This window comes from Pelobates fuscus, chromosome 7, assembly GCF_036172605.1.
Source record: "Pelobates fuscus isolate aPelFus1 chromosome 7, aPelFus1.pri, whole genome shotgun sequence".
Taxonomy (NCBI): Eukaryota; Metazoa; Chordata; class Amphibia; order Anura; family Pelobatidae; genus Pelobates; species Pelobates fuscus.
The window spans coordinates 98,459,967-98,485,487 of NC_086323.1; the positions used below are offsets into that span (position 1 = coordinate 98,459,967).

General features: G+C 42.1%; 1 protein-coding gene across 2 annotated transcripts in view; it reads right to left on the reverse strand.

Annotated features, from left to right (window-relative positions):
- Positions 1-25,521, reverse strand: part of PODXL2 (podocalyxin like 2) — an 80,243-nt gene that overhangs the window by 28,124 nt on the left and 26,598 nt on the right. The gene's annotated exons all lie outside the window — the stretch shown is intronic.

The window sequence follows — 25,521 nt, forward strand, 5'->3', positions numbered from 1 at the left end:
TGTGCTGTAAGATTCGTCTGCGTAATTGTTGGTAGGTTTTGCCAATGTACTGTAGTCCACAATCACAAGTTATAATGTAAATAACATTGGTGGAACTACAGTTGACAAAGGCATTGATAGTTATCTCTTTAGATGTTCTTTTATTAAAGACAGATTTTGTAGGTTGAATGAAATTACAGGCTTTACAATGGCCACATTTGTAAAGGCCATTAGTCGTCCGAAGCCAGGTAGACGTAGGAGAAATATTTGGAACAGGTTTAAGGTGACTGTGTGTTAGAATATCTCCTAGATTATTTGCTCGTCTATATGTCATTGAGGAATCTTACAGCACATCAACTCAATTACCAATTTACATATTGAAACCCCAATTTCGAAACATGTAAGAAGCAATCATGCTTCTAAACCTGGAGTTTTGAAATTTCAGGTGATACAAAAACTCTCTTTAAATCACCGCAAAGGGGACATTAACATTGCTTTACTTAAGGCAGAATCCCGCTGGATCTACTTCTTTCAGACTTTATATCCCAAAGGACTCAACGAAGAGTTCAACTTTACCCCTTTTATTCATTCCTAAAATAAGAGGAATTTATTTTTGGTCTAAGATTTTCTATTATATTTAAACAGAATGGGGGTTGAACTGGGAAACCAACTCTTTCTGCTTTATGTTATAATAGCAATGGAACTCTCTTATTCCTTTAGGGTTCTCTGCTTTTCTGACCAATTGGTACTCTTAGAATTACCCCTGAAAATGGTGGTTTGGTATATAGGGTATATATAAAAAAAACTCTTTAATTCTAAATATTGTCTTTCATGACTTTCCAATTGATTATCACTCATTTATTCATATATACATACTCTTCACTTAGAAAACTGTTCCTGTGTGACCTATTTGAGTTAAAAATCTTGTTTTTCCCCTTCTTTTCCACCTTCACTTTGAAAAGAGGTATGATTTTTCTACCTTCACCTTTAAAAGAGGCATGATGTATCAGTGCTACATCATTATATATTAAATATCACACTATTGTATACATCATTATACACTAAGTGTTACACTACACTATACATTATTTCATACCAAACATTACATAACTATCTATCCAACACTATGTTTCAAACTGTTGCTACATCTGTACTTGGCTTCTGGAATCATAGTTCATAAATATTTATAACAATGACAACGATGAATCACTAAGTGTGACCATGCACCTTATCCTTATTCAGTTAGGGTTTATTTTCACCCTCTCAATCAACTTTACACCTTTGATTTTTAATTACTTGCTTGAATTAAGATGCAACTCAATCATTCTAACAGATATGCCTATCTATACCCGGCTAGAAAGGGTTAAACTCTCTCTGAGTTTTGTCCCTCCCCTCTCAGCAACGGCTGATGGAAGTACCAGCCAATAGCAACAGAGGGCGGGATATTTAAATTACAACTTTTTTCTGACCCGGTTCCCCTGGACGAGCCGGTTTACGGCGAAACGCGCTTCGGGACGCTTTGACAATAGCGAGCTGTGGAGCTAGACAAGGGACAGACAGAATGTCTTCTGATATATATTTCTCCAGGATAGCTCGAGCCTAGTTTAAACTGTGAGGTTTTAGTTTGCAGCCGAGAGGTATTCTAGCCGCAGGGACACGCAGCTACTAGAAAGTTTCGTTTTTGCCTAAGTGACTGGAGGTTAGACAGCGACCGATCTCCTTACTATTTTAGTATTCAGAATAGAAATTCAGCAACGAACTTCAGTTGATAGCTGTTAGTGGTCCCTTAGCGACTGGGACGTGGTTTTTGCAACAGGGAGGAGGTTTTCTTATTTCATTATCTCTGGGGTGGTGTCTCTATTTAGAACGGAGGATTCTTATTACAAGATTGCTATCTGTACACGTTGTGGAAACTTTTTCTACAATTTAGTTTCCTTTTTCCTCTACTAAATCCACTTTTGTTGCTAATATATTAAAGGCAATTTAGCCTACATGCCACTAAACCAAACGGTCTACCATACAGCCTCATATTGATTTTTATCCTTCAATACTTTTGACACTTGTTTTAATGTTTTCTATTAAAAGGTATATTTTAATATAATTGCACTACTTATGTAGTCTCATGGGTTGCCACAATGGCACCAGTTCCAGACAGGGGGTTGAGAATGAGATATTTCCTTTGGCATTCCTTCTCCTCCTTTCTGGTTAACTAGTACATCCTTCTACTATTTCTACTTTCCATAGGGGTTACCCCCCAATAAGTTTATGGCAACCTGACAATCTCTCTCTACTCAAATTTTTCGTCTATTTCTTTAAATTAATAACATTTAAGATAATGCTTGGTCTGATCATAGTTTCATAATAATAGATTTAGGAAAACCCCTCCGGAAAGGTTTTAGTACCTGTAGAATAGACTCCCTTCCTAAACTCAAACAAACAAACAAATCAAGAGACCTTAATCAATCTATCTAGGCTTTTTTGGTTGGAAAACTCAAATCCTGATATCTTGGATTCTAATTTATGGGCTACTTACAAAGCAGTAATGAGAGGTTATCTCATTAAATTTGAAAAACAAATATAAAAACAAGAGATAAAGATTTAACTGACTTAAATATTCAATATTTGAATGTGTCTAAGTTGAATAAAGATCAACATTCTAACCAGCTTATGTTAATGTTATCAGAATTACAAAATAAAATTAATATACAAACAGAAGAAAGGATAAAAAAAAAAACCTATTAATAAATTGAGACTAAATACATACTATCAGGGAAATAGAGCTAGTAAAAACTTAACAAAGAAACAGAATACGCGGGGCGGGGCCTGACAGCCAAGATGGCCGGACGTGCTCCATGAGAGCTCTCAAGCCAGCGAGCACAAAAACAAATCTCCTGGTTAATCTACCCATGCCAGCAGCACAAAGTGCCCAAAAGCTGAACCTGGACCACATAAGGAACAGATTGATATCTGTCCCGCACTGACAAATAGACGGAGCACCTTCACCGTCCATGCGGCCTACACTGGAGCAGAGCCTGAGGCCTGGGGGAAGCGGCCGATCTCCCGGCACGGGATCTGCTCACCAGACTCGCTTGAATGCTGCCCTGCTACCCCCCCCCTCTGGACCGGCGGGGGTTATCCCGGTCCTCGCTGGGGACGACTACCCCCACACAGCAGCTCGAACAATCGACTAGGCCCACAAAAGTACAAACCCCCAGGGGCCCACGCGGGATGGCGGCACAAAACACCCTCGCCGAACCACCCAGGCACACCCAAGCATTCTTCGACCAGCTTCGAAACAGACTCTGGACATCGCTCCACGCCAGAGGCCGACACTTCAAGCTGGTGATGCAAAGTGTGGCGGCGTGGATCCGCCTGGCTACCCGACGCCGCCTGAGTAGAGACCCACCTCGAGCTCCCAGAGCGGCCTCCAGACAAAGCCATCCTCAGAGCTCAAAACGTCGGGAAACGGCAACAAGCTTACCAGACTCGGACATCCACCCTCACAAATGCCAGAGAGACATGAAGCAAATAAAGCAAACCAGAGCCTCACCCGCCCAACGATCCGACTCCCAAGGCAGCAAGGTCCGACACTGCACCAAAAACGATGCTACACAAGCAAGAGCACGGCGACAAATTCCACGGGGCACTGCCAGAGCCGGCTCCCGAAGCACCGCAAGCAAGCCATGGGGCAACAATGGGGAAACAGAGGGGAACGGAATCAGGGACTTACCTACACTAGGTATCGGATGAAGCACTCATTACACCGCCGCACACGGGCCCTCTTAGCCTGGACTGTTCCAAGCCCGCACGGTAACGAAACACCCGGACTCAGAGACCTCATGTATACCCTATGCAAACTACACTCCCATGCTAGCATTAACAGATGTTTAATGTGATATGTCTGACCACACTCGTACCTAGTGGTTTCATAGCATAATGTTACTATGCTTTAGTCTGCAACCAAATGCCGTTCTGTTTTACGATGTGTTCATGCTTTCACTATATATTTTATTTTTATTTCATCTAATCTTACTCGGACAAATCAACTGTTTAGACATGCGTGTTAAACATTAAAACTGTGCAAACTAAAACACAAAAGCACTTGAAAGTAGCAAAGTCATGTGGGTCTAGCCTGTGTTCAGCGGTTTGCCTCTTATGTTTGTTGCTGACGTAGAGTCAGTCCTACTACATATATTCTAGAAAGCTTTCAAGAGGCTGTCATTAGTTGTGCATAACATACCAGTTTCAGTTTTCTACCTGACTTGTTAGCACCCCATGTTGCACACAACAGCCTCATGTAACAAATAGCTCACGCCTAGAGCATATACGATTACCGAGCAATCGAAATGTCTATATATACCTACCTGCATATAATCTCGGAGCATACCTAACTCTTGGGCATGCCAGTCATATCTGCCCCATTAAACTGCAACCAACCTATATGTCTAGAAAGCCCTGCAAATATTGTTACTCCAACTTAGTTTAATCTATTCACTCTAGACGCATGACCCCAGCCTGATTGTATAATAACATAAAAAATGTGCCGATACTTCAACGCCATGATTGTACAAATAATGCTGTTATATCTCTCGTTAATACTGTTGTGGCAATCTCAATACTTTGTTAACCCCTGCACAAAGAAAAATAAAGATAAAAAAAAAAAAAAAAAAAACAGAATACGCTAAATAGAGTAAATAAGTTGTTGAACAAACAAATTATATACTCCTCTCCTGAAAAAATTGGCCATATATTCAATTAATTTTATAGTAAATTGTACAATCTCGGAGTATTCTCTGACAATGAAAAAAATAATAAATATCTGTCCGATGCAGAAATTCCAAACATTTCCACTTCCAGTCTTAATTTGATTAATTTGAGTTTACTTCTAATGAAGTGGAAAGAGAAATTGATTGATTGGAACTATTTAAGACCCCTGGTCTGGATGGATATAGTAACTTTTTTTATAAGATCATAAAAAATGAAATAGCTCCCCCTTTGAAATTTAATGAAATGGCCAAAAAAAGCCAAAACTCTGAAAGAGCTATTACAGGCTAACATCCTACCAATACTAAAACCTAACAAAGATGGAAAAGATGTTAGTAATTATAGACCAATTTTATTAATAAATATAGACATGAAAATATATGCAACAATTTTAAACTTCCAGATTAAAACCACTTATTGAGAAAGTCATCCATCTGGACCAGGTTGGTTTCATTCCAGGCAGATTCCCAGATAGCTGTACCAGAAGAATTTTGGATATACTGGATAGAGCAGACCGTTGGGAGATTCCATTGCTGACCCTGTCACTGGATGCTGAGAAGGCTTTTGACAGGGTCAGCTGGAGATTCCTAGACGCTATATTAATTTCCTTTGTATTTGTGGGTTGGATCCATGGAGCTATTATGGCCCTATACTCTGAACCGACGGCAAGAATAGTCGGGGTAAATAGCTGGTTTAATTACAAAATGGTACGTGGCAGGGTTGCCCCTTATCACCTCTTCTCTATATCTTATGCTAGAACTGTTAGCAATTAATATTAGAACAAATCAAAAGATCAAGGGTTTTCCAACTAATAAATCAGAAGCTAAAATATCGCTATATGCCGACGACATTCTATCACTTACATCCCCAGAATCATCTCTACCGCAAGTAATACATGGAACAAATAAATATAGTGAAGTATCAAATTACAAGCTGTATGTATCTAAATTAATCGCTTTAACTAATACGGTTAAAAATTATAGCTTTAAAGATCTTAGAGACAAGTTTAACTTTACGTGGTCAAAAGACGCTTTTAATTATCTAGGGGTGACAATCCCAGCACAGATAGAAAATATTATGGAATAAATGTTCTAAATCTTTTAAAATACACCAATATAAAGTTAAAAGAATGGCGCCCGTTAGAATCCTCTTGGTCAGGTAGGAGTAACACAATAAATGTGATACCCCTCCAAATGCCTGATAGTTGGTTAACTATGATTCAATCCGGTTTTCAGATCTTCATATGGAAATGTAAAAAACCTAGAAGTTCTAAGGTTCTGACGAGAAAATACCAACAAGTGGGTTTGAATTACCCCGACATAAAAAACTGCTATTTTCCAATATCATTTTCCAATATCAAACTACAAGTAGAAGCCTTTAAAAAAGATATGTGGTACACAATAGAATCTGAGGCAGTCGGAAGAGAAAGACTAGAAGTATACCTATGGCTTAATAGTAGTAAAAACGTTACAGATAAATTAAACAGCAAATCTTTCATTTTATCACAGACCATTCAGGCCTGGGATACACTGAAAAAACGATTTGAAAATTTCTCATAAAGTAATTAATACATGCCGTTTGGTTGCTTTGGAAGATAACATGCAAGATATCTCTTTATACAATTGGTCTAAATTCAAATGAAGCATTAAAGATATCTGGCAAAAAGATCAATTATTATCTTTCGTCGAAATTAAAGCTAAATTACACCTACCAAATAAAGAACTTTTTTCGTATTTGAGAATTAAAAACTTATTAAATAAAGCTTTACTTAGAAATACGTCTATAGTTGATACCTTTATTCAATAAATGTTTAACTATAGTAAAGTAAAAAAAAACTTCTAAAGCCACCAATTTAATACTTTTTTTTCTGATCAAAAACCTTTACACATTGTTGATAAATGGAAAAAAGATTTAGAAATAGATATAAGCGATAATGAATTGTGTTGTACCCTTAAGGAAATACGAAAATATATACACTGCTTGAATTTAATAGAATGCCAGTATAAGATCATGTATAAATGGTATTTGACGCCATATAAGATCTCTAAGATGTATCCAGATCAGAACCCACATTGTTGGCGGTGTGGTTGTCTGGATGGATCCTTCTTACACATATGGTGGTATTGTAAATTGGTAAAACCTTTATGGTCGTGGGCCTACAAATTACTCAAATCCCTTTTTAAAATAAGCATAAATATAGGACCTGAGACAGCCCTATTACATCTAAATTGGGATTTATCTTCCACTTCATCAAAATGCCTTGTTATCCACTGTTTCTTAGCAACTAAAATTATCATAGCTAGACAAACGAAATCAAACCTTCCCTTCCAGAGGAGGCACTTAATAAACCAATTTTAATTTCAACTTTGTATGGAAAAGGATCTGCACAAATCCTTACTATACTCCTTAAATAAACAAGAACATTATAAAAAAAAAGGCTGGAAGTTCTAGGAATCGATTAACTGAAAAATAGGATTTGGTTGAAAATTGTTAAAAAAAAAAATCCTACTACTAGACTGACCATGATATAGACCTCTATTGAACTGACCAAATTTTAGATCTGTAAATTTGCACTGTTATGATGATATATAAAATGGTACTTTTGAGGGGGCGGGGCCTGACCATCAAGACGAGCAGACGCAAGTCTTATCGGCTCCTGGGCAAATAGCGTTTTATTGCCCCAAAATCATTGTCTTCAGCCCACACCTGGCTTCTTGCCACCGCCTGGCAACTCTTGGGCATCCTGGGAGGCAAAACGAGACAAGCAACTGCATGCCCATGCCGACTGACGGCCGATTGAACACTGCGGCCTCCTCTGTGGACAGGGCGGGAGAAGCGGCCGATCTTCCGATCCTGGCCTGGAGGGGCCAATCCTACACACGGCAGGCGCCCGTGCTCCCCCCCCTGTGGTCCGGTGGGGGTCATCCCGGACCCCACCAAGGAAATTCAGCACCCTGGCACAAACGAGCCAGCACAACTCCAATAAGCCTGACACTCTGCAGAGGCCCCAAAATGGCCGCTGCTAAAGAACCAGCATGGCGGGGAGAAGCAAAGCTCGCCCACATGAACCCTGAAGAACCCAAGCCCTGTTTACCTCAAACACCCTCGTGGGAAATCAGATTCAACGCAGCATTCGACAAGCTCTGCACAGCCTTCTGGGCCCGAATAGAGGCTCGACAGCTACAGCAGACCCTTTCCTTACCTGCTCCTGGGGGGGATCTCCGGAGTGGACTGAACGCATCAAAGTCAAATAAGCCGAGAGACCGGATGGATACCCAGCCCATCAAACACCCGCAGCCAAGGGAGCCTGTCAGTGATAGAGGCTCCCAGGGGGTGACTGGCACTGTCTATACAGACGAAGAGCCCAGAGATAAAGAAGCACTGGAACGCTCATCAGATCTAGCTTCTGGAGCGGAAGAACAGCAACACCAGTGCCTGCACGCTCTGGGGGACTCCCGACCAAGACCTGAGGATGAAGGAGGACTTGATAGAATCGGCCTGCCAACGCGAAAACCCAGATTCCGCTTGCCTCACACGTGTGGTATTGGCTGATATAAACTTGCAGACTGTACCTGTCATTCTCCTTAGTTGTTCTTATTGCATTCAGTTTGAGTTTTTATTTAGTTTAAGATGCAGAGCCTGTTATCAAAGACACAAATAATCTTGAGATATACTCCCCCACTAGCTTGCCAGACTATCACCGTATGGCCAGACGAAATGTTCCACACACACTTGGTGGCCCTCTCCCATATTAGATACGCTTCACCATCTCAACATATGATAACCCACTGAGACAACCACTACCGCAGTCAGAGTATTAAGCCTAATTCACCCAGCCTAACAGTCTCTACTCCCTGACTGGTACAAGCATGTTCAATATGTTGCTAAAAAGAGAATTAACCTCGTGTTGAGAAATATGTTTAGCCTGCCTTCCACAACACTTTAAACTGTACCAATATCCCTTCACCATATAAAAATGTGCATGTGTTTCCCATGTCATGACACTGTATGGCATTGTTTATGTTCATTGAGCTTGAAGAGCTGTCGTGGCTATACAAGCCTGTATGTCTATCTTTTATTGCACACAAAAATAAAGAATTTAAAAAAAAAAAATGGTACTTTTTTGGGAAATTCTACTAAACGTTTAAGGGATATTTCTGATTTGATCTTTTCCCAATTACCTGGTAATTGCTGTTAATTTAATTTTTTGTTTACTTTTTTTTTTTTGTCTACATGTTGTATATGTTGTCCAAAGTAAGAAAATGAAAAAGACTTTTTCTAATAAATAACATTTAAAAAAAAATAAGAAATGATTTGCAATACAAAATGTTACATCTAAGTATCTTTATTTAAAGTGGCTTTGTCATTTCAAATATACCTTTATCCTATTGTTTCCTCTTCTCTTGCTCTTTCAGAATCTGTTCTTCTTTTCTTAATTACTGCTCAGTTTCTCTTTAAAACATAAGAGTAAGGGGCTATTTTGTCTTACGTATTTTTCTGACACCTGACAAATCTTGACAAAGGATAGTGTTTAAGACAAACTCCACTTTCTTCGTCACACTAACAAAGAAAGTAGAGATTGTTTTAAAGAACAACTTAATGTAAATCAAGTTGTTATCGTGCCAGGTGGACCCTGGGTGCACTCTTACCTCAAGGTGTTAACCGTTCTTGACTGGTTGTACCCCAAAGATCCTTAGGTCCCCAGCAGCATTCGGCTTCTGATATTTCAGTTTCAGGAAGAGCAGAGTGCCGTCAAGCAGGGGTGCCCTTGATTGGCTGAGAGTGGTCAGCCGACGCTCTCAGCCAATTAGTGACTCCTAGTTCACATAACTGGCTTGAAAATGGTACGTTTCTTTTCAAGCCAAATTTGTGAATAAGAAGTCACTGATTGGCTGAGAGCGTCAGTTGCATAGCAGCTCCCACGTTTCCTGAAACAGAAATTTCAGAAGCTCAACCAATCAAAGTGATCGCAATAAATGATAACATTTATATTGTTTAAGCAAAAGAGGACATTTTCTATTAGCAATATGTTGAGCAAGGACCCTATGTTTCAATCAAATCTCTCACAAAATGTTGACCTAAAAATAGGGCGTGGTGCTCCTAGATAACCAAGGCATTTGCCTTGGGCGGTACTTTCCAAATGCCCAGGCTAATGTCTTGTTAACCTAGTTTTATATGGGGGTCCAAGAGCTGGGCGGCTGGACACATTTGGGCCCCCACGGGGCAGGCAGCCTGTTGTTTCCCGGGCAGGTGGCCCGCAGTGATGCTGGGAGCGGAATATGACGTCACTCTGACTCCAAGCATAACACTGCGGCACGTAAGGGAGCTGAGCAGGGAGATCACAGCTCCCTCGCTGACAGCTAAGCGTGGCCGCCCGCTGCACATCCACCCGCCTTCCTGCCCAGGAGACCCACTGGGTGGATTTAAATTTAAAAAATAATAATTGTGAGTGTTGGGGGAAAATGTGTGTGTGTCTTTGTCAGTGAATGTCAGTGAGTGAGTGTGTGTATGTATCAGTGAATGTCAGGGAGTGTGTGCGCGTGTCAGTGAATTTGAGTGAGTGTGTCTGTCAGTGAGTGTGTGTCGGTCAATGAGTGAGTGTGTGTGTCCAATGAATGTGTGTGTCTGAGTGATTGTGCGTGTCTGTCAGTAAGTGGGCGCGTCTGTCAGTGCTTATGTGTGTATGTCAGTGAGTGTATGCGTCTGTCAGTGTGTGTCTGAATGATTGTGTCTGTCAGATTCTGTCAAATCAGTGAGTGTGTGTTTGTGTATGTCAGTCAAAATGTGTGTTAGTTAACAGGAAGAGGTGTGGCCTTGGCAGGAAGGGGCAGGTAAATTTAAATTAGAGGGTGCCCAAGACCTGTCATGCCTAGGGCAGCACCATTTTTTTAATTTTCTGTTGTGCATATAACAATAGGCTTACTCAGCCACGATAGCAGTCGTAAGCGGTAACAGACACAACAATCAAAACATGGCATATGAATAGACGGCACAATTTTTAAATTTTGTTGAGAGAAAACGTAGACAGTAGATAGACATAGCAATTAACATGTGAGCTTTCCTGTCTGACATGCACATTTTTTAGGAGTTAATATAACAAGAGTTAACCATTGCTAGGGTTAAGTTAAGTAGGTACTAGCTAGGGAGGCTATACATATTAAGCTTTGATATAGCAATATCTAGTAGTACGGTTTGCAGTAGCTAAAAAAACATTATGTATGCTGGTTAGTGAGACTAATAGTAAGTTTACAGAATAGGTAGACTTAGTGAGTTGTCATTAAAGCTTTGAGAGTAAACATGCAAAAAATAAATAAAAATTAAGACAGTATAGCATAAGCTTAGTGGGTGTGTAAATGCTAATGCCAGAGTACACCATTTCATTTAGCTCAGTTATAAGGTAGTTATAAGGTAGCTTGTTAGCAATATTATGTGAAGATAACACATGAAATTCCTACTTAGCATTGATCTGATAAGCAAAGTATGGCGCTGTCGAAAATCTAGACCTACACCGAAGAAAGACAGTGTTATTTATGAGAGGAGTGATAGCAGGTCATAGAAGGTAAAGACAGGAGGCTTATGCTGCATAGATGGTATTATTTATGCTAAACAGTCAGGATAAATTGTCCGCCGAGTTACGGCTCCGTACCATTACACTGCTTGTAAGTGATAGTCCCCTCACCCCTGCACTTCTCTATGTAAAATGTATACTGTATGTCTGGCTGACCGTGTAGCTGACCAAGAGAGAGCAGGGGGAGGACAGTCCTTAGCTGGAGTGATGAATGCTTGCTTGTGTAGGTATGTGTCGGCAGATACAGGTGGGGTGTCACTGTTGATTCTGTGTGGAATCGTTCATGAGTCAGACTGAGTAATAGGCTGTCATTCAAGGATTTTACTATTACCATGACGTAAAGTCATGATTTTATTAATGACACGGAGGCGAGTATTATGCTGCACTCTTTCTTTATTTCCCTCAGCAGCAAAGAAAAAACTTTATATAAACATAACCAATAATAACATTAACAGTCTCAGGTGTATTCTTCCCAGCAACAGGAACAGCCAATCAGGTTCCACTCCTCCAGCATAATAGGCTCTGGCAACCAATCCTGTTCCTCTTTATTTGCGGTCCCGAAGAAGTAAAATTATCCAACCAAACATTGAACCGGTTACAAAGGGAATGTCCGACTCGATGTGAGGTAGATTAGACTGTAAGAGAGGGAAAATATGGTAATACCTTAGCAGAATACTGGGTGTACGCATTAATCATAGGTATTTGAAATAGGGTTTGGTCAGTGTTCTTGCCAAAAGGAATATTGTTGTTTAACCTATAAATTGGGTGACCGTATTGGCATGAGATTATCATAACTAGGGGCTTACCTGGTTCCAATCACAAAGGTAACAACATTTTAGCGAGTATAACAGTAGCAGAGATACATGTTTAAAATGACTTACCGTGGGTCAACTTACCCAACTTCTGTCAACCTTTCCACCGTCGTCGGGTGGGAGGGAGGGATAATACTCGCCTCCGTGTCATTAATAAAATCATGACTTTACGTCATGGTAATAGTAAAATCCTTGAATTTTATTAAGACACGGAGGCTCCTATTATGCTGGTTTAAAGCTGAGAGACTACCGTTCCTGCGAAATGGTGTATTGGCTTGAAGTAAAAATTGCGGAAGGTAGATTCCGAGGACCAGTCGGCTGCTTTCAAAATGTCTTCCAGACTACAACCCATCGAAGAGGCTTTGGAAGCCATCGCTCCTCGTATGGAGTGGGGTGAAAATATGGAGGTGTCGATTCCTGCTGTAGCCATAATCCATTTGACCCAGCGAGCTAGGGTCGGGGTAGACACCGGTAGGTATGGTTTTTGGAAAGATATGAAGAGTTCATGTTTAGTTGGGTCCCGGAATGCAGTGGTGCGAAGTTCGTAAGATTGAAGGCATTTAACCGGGCATAAGAGAGGTTTGTCAGGAAAGGATGGGTATGTCACTCTCTTTGTTGAAGTTTTCGTTCTCCGGGATATATCGAAAGTGACCCCTTCTGGAATTTAGGAACGTGCGGTGATGTCTAAGGCCCTGACGTCACAGACCCTTTTGCAGGATACGAGACAGAGGAGCATAACCAGTTTTGCCGAGAGATAATGTTGCGTTATCTGGCCAAGATTTGAGGAAGTTGAGGATAATGGAGACGTCCCATAGCACTGAATAGCGTGGCAGCAGGGGTCGTGCTAATCTGATGCCGCGTAGGAGTAGGCATACCAGCGGGTATCGTCATATCGGTGTTCCATTGATGCCTTGGTGTGCGGCAGAAATGGCCGATCTGGAAAGGTTCACCGTGCGGTATGCTTTGCCGCTTTCAAATAACGAGGTTAAGAATTGAAGGATCGAAGTCAGAGGAGCCGATATGGGATCCAAGTCCCGTTCCATGCCCCAATCGCGCCATTTGCTCCAAGCAGATTTATAAGCTTGTCTCGTGCTGGGTGCCCATGCGCTCTCGAGAAGTTGGAGAGTTGATTCCGAAATTCCATCGATTGAGTAGGGCTCCCTGAAACCAGCCATGCTGTGAGGTGTAGTAAACCTTGTTGAATCAGGGGATGGGGGGACCCGTCTGGGTCCCGAAGCAGATAGTCGAAGTGTGGCAGGGTGCGGGGTATGTCTATCGCCATCTCCAAGAGGGAAGGAAACCATGGTGCCACGATCACTACAGTTCCCGTCTGTTGCCGTAGTTTCAGTAGGCAGCGGGGAATCAATGCAAAGGGAGGAAACGCGTAGTTCTTTGTGGAGGACCAGTCTTGGGTAAAGGCATCTGTTGCCAGTGCTGCTGGGTCCGGTTTCCAACTGAAAAATCTGGGAAGTTGTGTGTTCAAACGGGAAGCGAACAATTCCTTGTCCAGAGGGCCCCACAGGGACTGGATGTCTTGGCTCTGGGTTCCAGGTGCCAATCGCTGGAATCCATGAGGTGTCTTGAGCACCAGTCCGCCGTTGTGTTGCAAAGGCCTGGGATGTACTCCGCTGTGACCGAGATGCCTTGTGCCAGGCAAAACTGCCCAAAGTCCCGTGCCAAATTCGCCAGGACCTTCGATTTCGTGCCTCCCAAGTGATTTATATAACGGACTGCCGATATATTGTCCATTTTCAAAAGGATGGCACATCGGGCTTGAGTCGGAGAAAAACTGCGGATTGCAAAGGAACCGGCCAGGAGCTCCAGGCAATTGATGTGAAGTGATGATTCCACTTCGGACCATCTGCCACCTGTAGACACATTGCCACAGCGTGCACCCCAACCGTGCAAGCTCGCATCGGATTCTATTATTATGTCTGGTGCGGTGCCGAAAATGGCTCGGCGATTCCCGGCTTCCATATGGGAGAGCCACCATTTGAGTTCTGTTTTCGCCTCTGTGTTCAGAGCGATCATGTCCGTGTATGAGGTCCCGTCTCTCAAATGGGAGGCTTGTAGGCGCTGTAGCGCTCGATAATGTAGAGAGCCCGGGAAGATGGCCTGTATGGAGGCCGCCAAGAGGCCAATTACTCTCGCCAATTGTTTTAGGGAGATCAGGGAGGTCATCAGAGTCCGTCTGATCTCCTTCTTTATGTTGGTTAATTTCGTCGCCGGTAAGTGTAGGGTCCACTAAGAGACCCAAAAACTCTATGTGCTGTGTGGGAGTTAGGATGGATTGTTTCCAATTGATGAGGAAACCTAAATTCTGTAAAAGAGTCTAAGTCCATGTCAGATGGGTCTCGGTAATTTGGGTGGACTGACCCATGATGAGGATGTCATCTAATTAGATTATGAGACGAACCCCTCAACTTCGTAGTAGAGCCATCACGGGCTTCATGAGTTTGGTGAAGCACCATGGGGCTGAGGATAGTGCGAATGGGAGACAGGTGAATCTCCATTTCCTTCCTTGCCATATGAATTGTAGGAAGTCTTGGTGATGTCGTGCGATTGGAATTGTGAGATAGGCGTCCTGTAGGTCCAACTTGACCATCCAGTCCGACGGTTGGAGGAGATCTCTGAGGCAGTGTATGCCTTCCATTTTGAAATGGTTGTAGGCAACATAAGTGTTGAGTTGTTTCAAGTTGATCACTGGGCGGACGCCGCCGCCTTTCTTGGCAACTAAGAATAGGTTGCTCACATAGCCTGGGGTAGTCATAGGGATCTCTAAGGTGGCTCGTTTGTGTGCCAATTCCAAGACCTCCTCGGACACAAGGGAGGTGTCTTGTTGGGAAAACAGCATTTCCCGTGGTGGGGAGAGTTGTACTGGAAGGGACAGGAACTCTAAGGTATACCCTCTTACCGTGTTCAATACCCAGGCATCTGATGAGATGTGTGACCATGCATGGAAAAAATGTCGGAGTCTGCCCCCCACTGCCCATAGGGAAGAAGGAAATATGAGAGGACTTACCATAAGGTCGTCTTCCAGGGCGGGTGCCTCGTGATCCACGAGCAACCCATGGCCACCCACGCTGTTAGAAGAAGGCCGGGGTGTTGCAGTGCTCTGTGAAGGAGGATTGTCCAGTGTAGGAGCCTCGGTTCTGTCGGAATGAACCCCTGTTAACACGGCCGGACAGACGGCTCCTGGCTCTTCCGGCCCAACCAAAAACCTTAGGGTGGAAAACTCTGCGCATATTCGATTGCGCCTTGTCTAGGGCAGTAAAAGTATGTACAAAAGAGCCAAGCTCTTTGACAAAATTGTCTCCGAACAGGAGACCATGGGCCTGGGTGCCCGGCTCGGTTATAGCCATGTTCACCAATTTGGGTTCTATTTTCAATAAAATCGATTTGCGACGTTCTGTGGCCATCGCACAGTTGGCATTGCCAATCAGACAAATCACCCTTTGTATCCAACCACTTATGGCGGTACGATCCAACTCTTGGTCGTTTTCGACCATATCAAATAGTTTGGTTGCTGGGCCCAATATATCTAATATCTTATCCTGGCAGTTGCGCAGGGAGGAATCTAGGCCCTTATTAGGCTTCCAACCTGTCTTGCCCAGGAATTGAATGATTTTTGGGTCCACTGCAGGTGTTCTGCAGGCCTCGTCAGGGATAGGGGGACGTGGGCATTCTGCCCGCAGCTTATTATGCGTTGCCTTATTTAAAGGCTTGCGAATTCTTGATGCAATGTATTTGGCCACATGGGCCGAAGGGGACCATTCCACCGACCTTGGATGACGCAGGTCATCAGGGTCGAACAGAGGTTCCCCATAGGGGTCTAAAAGTTTGTTTGCATCGTCTGGGGCCTTAAGCTCCATGTCATACGAATCAGATTGAGGCGTATTGTGCACTCTGGGATCATGGCCTTCGGCCATGTCATCTGACTCGGGATCTGATGGATCCTCCGTATCCATGCAGGTCTCTTCTTCAATCTCGTTGAGATCCGACTCAGAGTCTAGTTGGGCTTTTGCCCTTTTCCATAATCTAGCCGATTTTGCCCGGCTAGTGGCTCTTTTGCGCGGTGGTACCTTAGTTGCGCCATCTGTGACAGGTGTGTAGCTGTCCATCTGTGAGATTGAAGCGTGTTTAGTTTTTGCCATGGCCTTGCGGCCAATGTGAGGCTGTGTTGGGGTTATTACAGGCAAAGCCTGGGTAACGGTCGGCTGAGCCAATTTTTGTGCTTCAAGCAGAGCATGTGTAAGAGTCTGTGAAATTGGATCAGACATCAGTCCCATGGCTGACGTGATGGCCTTAGTCATGACATTTGACATAGTGCTGTCAATCAGTAACTGCATATCAGTAGCAGGATCAAATTCAGTGGGGATAGCCGCTGCAATATCAGATACCCCTGTAGGTGTTTTTGCACTCCCTAGATTGGTGCTATGAGACCCAGAAGGAGTGGGCATATCTTTGACACCAGGCATGTTGCATATAAAAAATGCCAATATCCCAATTTGTTATAGCAATTGCAACCTAATTGGTAAAACAATTGAACCTAAAGTGGAGGGTTGAGTAACCCAGAGGAAAAAAAGGGGTAGCACTTTAAGGGTATTACTCACAGAAAACAGCAATATATATAACAGGTATAATCATACACACTAGAAGGGGCAACAATTGCTAACAATAGCAATAATGATAGTAATACTAACACAGTGATGTTATAAATAACAGTATTAATATAATGGCAATAAAAGAACAAAATGATAAGTAATAAAATTACAATAAAAACAGTAATCCCACAGTTAAGGAGCCTGAGGGATCAGATATACTTAACTGAGGGAGCAGCAAAGAAAGAGGAACAGGATTGGTTGCCAGAGCCTATTATGCTGGAGGAGTGGAACCTGATTGGCTGTTCCTGTTGCTGGGAAGAATACACCTGAGACTGTTAATGTTATTATTGGTTATGTTTATATAAAGTTTTTTCTTTGCTGCTGAGGGAAATAAAGAAAGAGTGCAGCATAATAGGAGCCTCCGTGTCTTAATAAAATCAGAAATGCCAAGTGTTAGGCTCCACTGAGTTCTCACTGGAGGGATCATGCTGTCTTCTGCATGGTGTTGCTGAGCTGCTTATGCAGTAGACTTGCAGTGTTTCATCGCTCACCCTTCTCCAGCCCAATGTTGCTGTAAACGGAGGCATGATTAAAGGGCTGGTGTGGTATGCTCCACTCCGCCAGCCCCAGGCTATGCTTGAGCGACCGCTCGTGCCTTCGGTTCCGGTTCCAGTTCTGGCAGGTAACGGGATGCCTGGCTGATGGTGTGTGCTTGGGACTGCAGTTCGAGGAGCGTCCTCAGAGGGCTTAAGGCCCAGGAAGGCTGTCGCGGAGACCAGGTCCAGATCCTGGGTATGCGAGTCAGGTAGGCTGGGAGTTTGCCGTGGTGTGTGGCAAGGCTCTGCTGCTGTGTTCCCTTGTAGTGAAGAGACAGGACTCGGGTACTCTTGTTGCACGCAGGCAATGTGCAACTCCCGATCTCGGAGTCTGCGGAGGTGCCAGCCCTCTCCTGCACGCTTCTATGGGCTATTCCTCACAGTTTTAGGCGGCATGCCCATGCTTTTTATCGGTTGGAGGTAAAATTAGTTGGAGCCTTAGGGCCATGCGACCGGTCAGCATGGCGGTCAGGCCCCGCCCCCAGGGCAGCACCATTTTAAAATACATCACTGCTACTAGCTTCAGAAGAACTATGACATCAAGCAGTAGTTATGGCACTATGAAGCTTTAACTGACCAAAGCTAAGGCAGAAAATAAAATTGCACTACTCCAGTAATAATGAATACATTTATGTGCCTGGTAAATATCACTTAAATCAGAAAACGGCACAATTAAAGAACACATGATTGTGTAATTTTAATGTTTGGTTAGTCAACATGCTAAATGCTAATATGGTTCTACTTTGTGAATATGTTTGCGCAGTTATGAAACCGAATGTCAATTTACTACTTAATTAATAAATTACTACTAGTGTTAAATGTAAAAAGTAGCAATTTTTTTTACATCTAATTGTATATCTTCTTCATTAGTGCACGTCCAACGTGTACAAGTCTTTTCTAAATATTAACAGTGTGATTAGTACTAAACATATTAGAGATTGTTGTTCTGTTGTCTTTTGTCTTTCATTTGTTTCTTTCCTTTCGTGTCACTATACCCCACTCCCTCTAGTATGTAAGCTCATTGAGCAGGGCCCTCAATCCTTCTGTTCCTGTGCGTCCAACTTGTCTGGTTACAACTACATGTCTGTTAGTCCACCAATTGTACAGCGCTACGGAATTTGTTGACGCTTTATAAATAATAATAATAATAATTTGGCAATACAAAGTAAAGCATGTAGTTGTATAATAAATATATTTAATTAATATAAAAATAAAATAAAGTCGTTTTCTAAGTTTATCAGCCTTGAGACCAGTGGTTTCTGATTTATCATGGGGTTCTTAACATCTGCATCTGTCATTGTAAACGTTCCAACATAACTGTTTACAAATGTCCTGCTCCAGTGTAACAGAAGCATTGACATTATCAAGAAAAGGTTAAACTCATTTAGCAAAAAGGTTCATTCAACCGAAAAAGGTTAAGTTCAGATTTTTGCTCGAACTGTGAATTTATCATGGGTCATCGATGATGATTTCACAACACTTGGGGAAATCTCACCCAGAAGATCAAAGACTGGGAATCTTTTAACGTCAGAAAAGATTTCAGTGTTTCGCCCTGGAGCTGACATGTTCACTGAGCCAGTAAGTGAGATTTTGTAACAGTTTAAGTCAAGGGTGTTAGCAGATTTAGTGCTTAATGTAGCCTAGCCTGAGATACAAATTTGGTTTTCCTGCTATCCCAGACTTTAGCAGAGGACAGCTATGAGGACACTCTGTATGTCCAAATTTTCACTTTTAAGTTGGATGTGATGTCACGATGATGCCACATTAAAGAGTTACTCCAATCAAATAAAGTGTTGTTTTAAAAAAAAAAAAGAAGAAGAAAGCATTAACTCACAATTTCATAATGTGCCGAGTCCAGCCTGATCCTCTATTGTTGACATCATTGCAGGGGGAGGAATGTCAGGGAGGACATAGTGAAGAGAAGTGGTTAGTGGTGTGTCTCCAGCAACCTATGAGTGCTGATAAAGACATCAAATATGCACAGAATTGACATTAGCTAGCCCAGAACTCTTGTTCCGGGCTGTCTAATGGCACTGCCAAAAGTAGAGTTACACCGATGGCACCAAATGACCTTAAATGGGATCAATTCCATACATGGCCACTTCAAATCAATGAATTATTGCATGGAGAAACAATTTAAGTGTGGTATTGTAGCATAGAGTCACTGGACACAACCACCAATGCAGTCATTGTTATCAAAGCAGCATTATTGTAAATATGAAAAGCAAGAAATGTCTTATGTTGTTTATTCAAGGAACACAGTGTTTTTTTTACTAAAGTGAGAATTGACGGGAATTCAAAGGGAATTTAAAATTATAGATAAAAATGGCTGAACATAGCCATAGCATAGCTATCAAGGAGAGGTTTTTTTTTTTTGTTTTTTTTTACCAATTCAGGTATTTTGGCCTTAAATTTTAACTTCACTTTCAATTACAGATAATTCTCAATTTAGTAAATAATCATGAGAAATATCGAAATAAGAAAAGAAATGTAGAGAAATAATCAGGGAATTGCAAATTTTGGTTTTGGGGCAAAATAGCTCAGGTGGAAAAATAGCTGTGCTAAAGACTTTTTCTCTTCAGTCTTTTTAACTTTATGACAGGGAAATTTCCAAATTTATTTTATTCCATAGTATAGAATAAAATAAAATTGTAAAATTCCCCTGTCATATAGTTAAAAGACTGAAAAGAGACATGCGTCCATCAAGTTCAGTCTTTCTCACATCTATTTTTGCTGTTGATTCAAAAGAAGGCAAAAAATCCAAGTGCTTTTTTTAATTTTGCAACAAACTATAAAACAAAAATTCATTCTCAACCCCAGAATGTTAGTCAGATCTCTCCTCGAATCAACAAGCTTTTACCCCACATACTAAAAATGATGTCCCTGAATATTATGTTTTCGCAAGTATTCATCCAGTTGCTGTTTAAACATCTGTACAGACTATGATGAGACCACTTCTTCAGGCAGAGAATTCCTTATTGTTCTTACTGTAAAAAAAACCCTTTATTTTGCCTTAGACTAAATCTCTTTTCTTCAGTGTGTCCTATGTATAGTCCTGTTTATTAATAGATTTACAGAAATGGTTTGTATTGGCCCCAAATATATTTGAATAATGATATCATATCCCATCTGAGGTACTGTTTTTCTAAACTAAACAAATTTGAGTTTGTTAAACTTTCTTTATAACTAAAGTTTTCCATTCCCCTTATTATAATTTTTTTAGTCTGTATTTTATTATTATTTAACTGAAGATATTAACAGACATGTATAAAGAAAAGTTGCAGTTGTAACAATGCATTGTTGTACAATATATGTAGTCAGCAACAAACTATTTGGCATGGACGTAAACCTCATCAGGCAGACAATTTTAGTCAGTTGAACATATCATTCTCGTCCAGTTCTTGTTCAGTAATATATGTGGCATTCAGACCAAATAACAAAATTATTCATAAAAACAAGAAAAGGAAGTGAACAAATCTTAGTTAAATTAAACTAGAATTAATAGAAAAAAGAAAAGTGAAAACATAATGGTCTCCTGCCTGCCCCAATATATATTCCCTGCTTCCGCCCTCATGACTGTATTAAGGGCCACCATATGCAATTCTTTTTTTTACCCTTGCCCATTACTCCCCTCTTCTATCCTTTCCTCCCGACAAGACATATATGCGTCCCACGGGTACCACTGCTCAGTTTGTTTAACCACTGTGCCTCTCAGGGAATATCTTGTGTAGGAATTTAGGGGTGCAGTATCACCAAGAGAGGAGCTTGTATTTGACCTCCTGGTACTGGGAACTAATGGAGCTTTTATGCCACATTATGAGATTTTTTGTCCATTGGTTGGCTGTGAAGGAGATGTTCCCTAATTAATTTGGTAGCCCACCTCTGCACTTTTTCTAGCGCCAAAATATCCTCTTTTTTTTAGAACAAATATTACACAGCATATTTAAGGTACATTCTTACCATTGATTCATAAAAGGGGAAAGGTATATTTCCATCCTAAGAAGTAATGCCCCTTTCTGTGCATGACAATACCGACTGGCCTTAGCAGTAGCAATTCTTATGAGTGAATGGTTTAGTTCACTGGTTCCTATCCCAGTTCTCAAGGCACTCTAACAGTATTTTTGGGTATTTCCAAATTCTCTTTCTAGGGTGATCCTGACAAAATGTATGCCTCGAAGACTGGGTTGTTTAACAACTAACAACCAGCTTGTAAAATTCAAACAAAAATGTTTGGCAAAAATAATTTAAATCAACTGTGTTCAAAATATCTAAAATGTCATATGAGGGGGGCGGGGCCGGACCGCCGAGCTGGCTGGTCGCATGTGAGACCAGCTCCTGCAGCCTAAAATTAGAAACAGCTATATATCCACGAATTTTGGCACAAAACTTGCCGGCGGCGGTGGCCCCCGCCGGGCGGAGAGCCCTGAGATCCAGGGTGAGGCTGGCCCGGCGGGCTACAGTCCCCTGGAGGAGGAATCCTACCCGACTTTTTCAAGGCCTACTCCGGAGGCGAGCGGGGCGGACGGCCGCTGCCCTGCCGCTTACTGCTCGGGGCGTAGAGTCGGACCCGCGGGGATACCGGCCCCGTTCCCCCCCCTCTGGACCGGGGGGGTTATCCCGGTCTACACCCTCGAGACCCTATCGCCTACAAGTGAAACGGACGAAGCAGCAGGACCGCTAAGACCCACGCCCCAGGCAGTGTCACCAAAATGGCGGAGGCCATGCGGGATCGCATTGGGGCCGGAACCCTCACAAGCTACCTCTCCACAGAAACAGTACACAGAGCGGACTGCACACATCGCAGCTTGTGGAAATGCCAGCACTGGCTAGAGTTTCTGGAGACCCGTCGCAAGCCTAATCACCTCAACTCTCGACGGGTGAGTCGCCTAAAGCCTAAACAGGGGCTCACCCCGGGGTTCCCCCCACATCGCTCCCCCCTTACGCACAAGCAGCAACATGGGGCACTACAAATAGCGGATGACCACTCATCTAGACAGCCTCCGCTCTCCTCTCAACAACCTACAGCTCCGGCAACGAACAGAGATAGAAGATGGAGGCAGAGAGCTCAGTACTTACCTCACCCATGCAAAGCAGCAAAGCGGAAGGGACTGGAGAAGCCAGGGCCTCCTCGGGTGCACACCACATCAAGAGGGAACCTGCTCCAGCTGCACAGCCCAGCTAATAGACACCGGAAGATCTTACTCAGCGGGACCCATGGACACAGGGAAGGGACTCCCGTCCCAAACTGGGCACGGAGATCGGAGCGGCCCCAGCACTGCCTGAGAGAACTCACGCGACACCCGACCAATTCTTGCTCCCAGCGGTACCCCGAGATGACAAGAGGCTGCTTAACTGCCGACACTGAGAACTCTCTATCACAGCCAGCATGCGGTGTTGGATGAATGGCGAACGGAGAGGCTACCTGTCATTTGTTACTAACAATGCACAGTATTGTTTCATTTCATGTTTATTAGTTTATCAGTATATGTACACTTCACCAGTCTAGCACACTGTACTCACACCTTGCATACTTTAGCTAGAGCAGATTGGGTATTAGAAATTGTCTAGCATGTTACTCAACATATAATCAACAACCTGATACATGTTTAAGCTACTTTAGTCCCTCTAATGATGTTGAATTGTCAGAGCTTACCTAGACCTTGCCAAAATGCTTCATCAATATGTCTACCCTTAGCATGACTTAATATAAAAAAAAAATGCAAGGACTAAGTTAACTTATCCTCCATTTCATAACTTAAGTTTGACTATCTACGATTCTCATATTAACTAAATATAAAATGTGCAATCTATATAAAGCCATGTAACTGCTTTATGCCGACTGTATGCGCTTGATACAGCTATCGTGGCGTTTCAAGCTTGTCTGTAACCCTTTGCACGTGAAAAATAAAGAATTAAAAAAAAAAAAAAAAAAAAATGTCATATGAGGAGAATCAGTAAAACAAAAAAACAAAAAACAAAAAATATATATAAATGGAGTTTCAGGTTTTTTTAATGAGTATTGTCTTCATAAAGAAGGAATATCAAATGATAGCTCCAGAAATTGAGCAGAAACTTTTCTGATTAAATCTTCTTTGCTGCCCACTGTACTGAATATTGTAATAGATAAATACGTGGCATAGTGGGGTCTTAGTACCACTATTGTCTTCTAGAAAAACCTACGACAACCACAAAAAGTCAACATCAGTGAACCCACATGGTCAGTCCTATGCGCACTCTCCGAGTAAGGCAGATAGTGCAAGCTTGTGACATCATGCCTAGGAAATAAAACTAGGCAATTTCATAGAGAAAGGAGTGGATCTAATCAAACATTACGAGAGGAATGGTAAATCAGGCATCACTGGGCAACAGAGTGCAACTGAAATACAATGAATTATCTTCTTTTTTTCCCCTTTTAATTTTACCTGTTTTAAACCTTGTGAATACTGTGAGCTTAGTAATATGTTACTCCCTGAGCCCATTGGCACCAAAATGGTTGATTAAAGACATTTTACTGCTTTTTATGAAAAAAGAAAAAAAAATAGTGGGCAATATCGGGTTTTGATTAAAAGCACTACTGTCAAATGATATTTCTTTGTTCCCTTACCCCAGTGAACGTTATCAAGACACTTACCGAGAGCCTGCCTCCATCAAGTGTCTCTGAATTTAGGGGCACTTGGTAAGGACAGACAAGAAAGAATGACTACCGTACTACGGTAATTTAGACAAGGTGCTGAAAGGGTCCATTAGTATAGAAAGGTCACTGAGCAGTTTTAGACTCCCCCTCCCTCTCCAGCCATCTAATCATGCCTGCTGTTTCCATGGCAACACAAAAAACCCTTGAGATGGTTAATAAAGACAACCGACTGTTGTCATAGTGACCATTAAATCTCGGGGCGGTCTCCGGACTGCAGATTGGGAGTAGTATGCAGGGATGATGACAGAGTCACGACTATCAGGAAAACATACATACAATCAGGGACAGAAAAACACATAAAAGCCACAGATGTGTTAAATATTTTTTTTTACATAAATAGGGAAAAACTGATCTGCAGTGCTTAAACCACTAGAACTCAGTGAGAAAGGGCTATTCATTTAGCTGGGATTTTCTGGGGAATCACAAATTGTAGACCAAACTAGCCGAGCTGGGAGAAATGAATAGGAGAATGTTTCCAATGCAACTAAAATCTGCCATACCCTTGCATTCCCTTACAAGGTGGTTAGATCTAATGAAAAGTTACCAGCTGCCCTGAAGGCTACATGACTATCCGGATTTTTATTACTCTAGTCTAGTGTCCTGCTTTAATAAGAGAGAAATTCAGAGAAATTCAGAAAGAAAAAGTGAAAGCATGTCATAAAACAATCTTGCATAAAAACAACTGTAGAGGTGTGTGCAGGGGCGTTGCTAGGGTAAAAAAACACTGGGGGCCTAAGTCCCAAAATAATTTGGTAACCTCTACCTAAAGCCCCATACCATTGCCCCTGCCAAATTCCACCCTTAAACATGCCTCTTTACACACACACACACACACACACACACACACACGCACACACGCACACACACAGATATACGCACACAGTCACACATATGGACACAGACGACAGCCACAGATGTACACAGACAAGCACACAGAGGAACTGACACACACATACAGAGAACAAAAAGACAGGAACAAAAAGTCAGGCACAAACATAAACACACAGACACAAAAATGCAAATATACACAAAGGTACGCACATGCATGCACAAAATCACAGGCACACACATAAACTTACAGGTACATCCATACATAGACAGACATACATAGGCACACATAAACATACAAACATATATGCAGACCTGTGTAAAGGCAGATCAAAATATTATGACATGTCAGGTAGAGATGTCTAAGGTCTCCCATTGAAACCAGGCACACTGATGAAAGTGGGGGGAGTAATATATCCAAAAGGAATTTGCAACAAATTAGGGGGTTTTCTATATGGGATCAAGGTCTGTAGGGGATGAAATAGGAGGGAATGTGATTCAATAGGCAGCTAGAGGAATATGTGCTATGTATATCTGTATACATGGGGAAGCTGGGAGAGATGGGCGGATGGTACTATATAATAGAATAATGATAGTATTGCAATAATTGCGATTATTAATGGAAATCAGTAGAGGGAGCAGAGCACGTGGCTGGGTTGGGCACTTGCTACAGGTT